Raw genomic sequence first — 3,730 nt, forward strand, 5'->3', positions numbered from 1 at the left:
CTCTTGGGAAGGTGACTGTCTTGTTTGCCAAGTGTATTGCCATGCGAATTGGCCTTGGTTCCGGGAGATCCAGCTTCTTAAAGAATGAATATGGCATTAGATTCACACTTGCTCCCGAATCGGATAAGGCATGAATGGTGGCCAAGTTGCCAAATTGGCAAGGTAGAGTCAAACTCCCCGGATCACCTTTCTTCTTTGGTAGCTTATTTAGCATAGCAGCTGAGCAGTTTTCATTGAGTACTACCTTCTTTACTTCTTCCATCTTCCTTCTATTAGTGAGAAGTTCCTTAAGGAACTTTGCATACTTGGGCATTTGCATGACGGCTTCAATGAAGGGTATGTTGATTTGAAGAGTCTTGATATGATCTAGAAACTTCTGATACTCCTCTTCTTGCTTCTCCTTCTTAGCTCGGGCTGGGTATGGCATTGGAGGGTGGTAAAGCTTTTCAGGGACCTGCTCCTTGGGATTTGGTGGTGTACTCGCCGAGTCCATACGTGGTACTCGGCGAGTAGGGTTGTCATAATGTATGCTTTGGTTTTCTGCTTGCTTTTCTGCCTCTTCCTTCTGTGATTCCTTGGATGCCTCAGTCTGAATAGGTGCCATGGGAGTGATTATCTTCCCACTTCTTGTTGTGACTATGTTTATGTGCGCGCCTCGTGGGTTATTTTCAGTTTTGCTAGGAAGTTCGCCCGGTGACCTTTGGTTGATTTGTTGAGCAAGTTGCCCAAGCTGCGTTTCTATATTGTGGATAGATGCTTGCTGGTTCCTAAGCATGGTCCTTGTTTCTTGAATTGCAGCATCATGATCACTATGTCTTTTTTCTGAGGCAGCTACAAATTTGGTGAGCATTTCTTCCAAGCTTGGCTTCCTGTCTTGCACCGACTCCTCCTTTTGGTAGAACCCTCTCCCCTTTTGCCTAAACCTTTCCTCCTTGGCTTTCTTGTACTCTTCATAAGGGAGCCACTCTTTCTTTTGTTTTTGCCAGTCTTCATCATATCGGTCTCCACTTGAGTAACACACTTGCGCCTTCTTGTTGCCATTCTCATCTAAATCACTGTCTCTAGTGAGGTGAGGCCCATTGCAGTTTTCACAACCCACCCGAATAGCATGGATTGTTTGATCCATCTTATCCATCCTCCTATCCATGGTTTTTAGCATAGCCATGACCGCGGATAAGTCTTCAGTAGCTGCATAAGCGGCTCCCCTAGTGACATCATGTCTAGGGTTGTGGTATTCTCTAGAGTGTTTAGAAAATTCTTCAATCAATTCTTTGATGACCGGGGGCGGCTTCTTTGTGAGCGGGCCTTGCGAGTCTAGTAACTGCCTGGTTGTGACATTGACTCCATCATAGAAGATGGATACTTCTTGCTGGCTGTTTAGGTCATGGTGTGGGCAGTTTCTTAGTAAGCTCTTGTACCTCTCCCATGCTTCATATAGCGACTCTCCAGCTTGTTGTTCAAAGTTAGCAATGGCCTTCTTAACCTTGGCTATCTTGGAAGGTGGGCAAAAGTCATCAATGAATTCTTCTTTCATCTTGGCCCAAGTGGCGACTGATTCGAGGGGAAGTGACTTGAGCCAGTCTTTTGCAGCACCTTTGAATGTCACCGGAAGCATACGAAGTAGTTGAGTCTCACGGGGCACATTTGGAACATTGAAGTAATCAACTACATCATTGACTTCGTCCAAATGCTTGTAGGCATCTTCATGGTCTTTTCCATAAAAAGGTATTTCTTTAAGTAAAGCTAGGATATGACCCTTTAGCTCGAAGGTGGCAGTCGCGGGAATTGCGGGTTGCACAAGTCCCGGGCCAGTGTCGTCGCGCATCCTCTTCTTCCATTCTCCCATGGGGATTTCATCAATGTTAGCCATTGTGATATCTAACTCTTCCTCGAACTCAGTTTCGTGCTCGTATGTCAGGTCCTCTTCTTCCTCGGTCTCGTACTCAATATCTTCTTGAATTGGGTCCTCGATTGTCAAAGAGGCACTGGATGCTCCTGATTTGCTGCTCTTCTTTTTCCCAAAAACAGTCTTCAAATTGGACAAAGGTGACTTCTTTGGTGTACTCGAGCTCTCCACGTCCTTTCCTTTATTCCTTTTCAATGCGAATTCGGGATCTTCAAACGGGGGTACCAGCGGGGTGTTTGATCCTCTGGTCATGAAAGTCCTGAAATAAATAAAATAAAAACGTAAAAAAGAACAAAAAAATGTACTAAAAAATCGAAAATTAACAGCTAAATACGCTTGTACTCGCCGAGTAGGTGCGACTGCACTCGGCGAGTACCAGTGTGATTTTGAAAAAAATTATAAACTTAATATTAAAACTAAAATAGATGCTAAAACCTAATTACCAACTACTAAATTGCAATAAAGTAACTTTGTGCAAGTAAACTCACACAAAGGATCGAAAAAATTAGGAATTAGATTAATTATTTAGAACCGTTCCCCGACAACGGCGCCAAAAACTTGATGTGTGTAAAATGCACTTGTTTTATCCCTACTTTTATTAATAAATTTAGCACACAAAGGCAGTGAACTTGTCTTTTAGTGGTATAGTTTAGTAAGTAAGGTATCGAACTCAGGGAACGGAAAATTAAACTAATAACTAATTTTAACTAAGACAATTAATGAAAGTAAAAGGTTTTTCTTCTAGGTTTACAAGACTAGAAACTTAAGCACACCATAAAACACTTTATTAACTAAATAACTAAAGCAAAGAACTAATTCACCAAATTTGATAAAGATGTTTCTATTTAGGTTCAACCAATTCACTCCTATGGTTATTTGTATTTATGATAGATTAATTGTTATTGGCTACCAATTATAGTGGTTAGGTTCATGTTCATTACTCCTAACCCTTAGACAATTAACTAATTTAAGCGGTGATCAAGTGTTTAATCTAATTAATTCCCTAGATTAATGATTTGGATTAAATAAGATTTGTAGTGGTTAATCAATTTAGTGATTCAATTAACCTCTTGTTTGATGGTTTCTCAAACAAGCTCACACATTAATCTAATTATTGTCTTATTAATCTTAGTTTCATAATCATTATTCCTAAGCATATGAGTTAGTGTTCACATAGACATATGAGATTAACAATTAAGAGATGTTCATGCAACTTAATTGTCTTCCAATTAACAGAAAATAATTGTGATTAATGCATAAGGTTCTTTAAGAAACTTAATTTATTAGATCACCAATAAACAATTAACCAAAAGCTAAGAATTAAACCATAGGAGTTCCTTGATATTCCCCAAACAAAAACAAAAACGTATTTAGCTCATAGTTGCAGTAAAAACAAACATAAAAACAAGTTTAACTAGATTAAACATACTCAAATCCTAAAGCTAAGTGGAATGATTAACCTAGTTGCTTCAATTCTTCAAAATGTTGAAGATTAGAATTCCTCAGCGTCTTCCAGGATTCTCAATCGCAGAAGGATCTTCAAAAATCGCTAGAAAAGTAGTCCCATCGGATAAAGGCTTGGTTTTTATAGATATCTCAAAACAGGGTGTACTTGGCGAGTATCAGACCCAGCTCTCTGAGTAGACTCGTTGTTATCCGTCTTAAATCAGGAGTCGTGGCTATCCTCTGGAACATTCTGATGGACTCGCCGAGTAGTCTCGTGTACTCGCCGAGTAGATGAGCTTTTGTCCCTCAATCTTCATTCTTTGGTCTTCAATTGCTTTCTCTTGTTCCCTTTCACTCCCAAGCATGTCTTTTAGACTG

At 39.9% G+C, this 3,730-nt stretch overlaps 1 non-coding gene across 1 annotated transcript; it reads left to right on the forward strand.

Moving 5' to 3' along the window:
* Nucleotides 1-1,379: 1,379 nt before the first annotated feature.
* On the forward strand, nt 1,380-1,486 carry LOC128133111 (small nucleolar RNA R71). Its single transcript, XR_008231300.1, has one exon. It is a non-coding gene; the product is annotated as a small nucleolar RNA R71 (small nucleolar RNA).
* Nucleotides 1,487-3,730: the final 2,244 nt, after the last annotated feature.

This window comes from Lactuca sativa, chromosome 3 (assembly GCF_002870075.4).
Source record: "Lactuca sativa cultivar Salinas chromosome 3, Lsat_Salinas_v11, whole genome shotgun sequence".
In the NCBI taxonomy this organism is placed as follows: domain Eukaryota; kingdom Viridiplantae; phylum Streptophyta; class Magnoliopsida; order Asterales; family Asteraceae; genus Lactuca; species Lactuca sativa.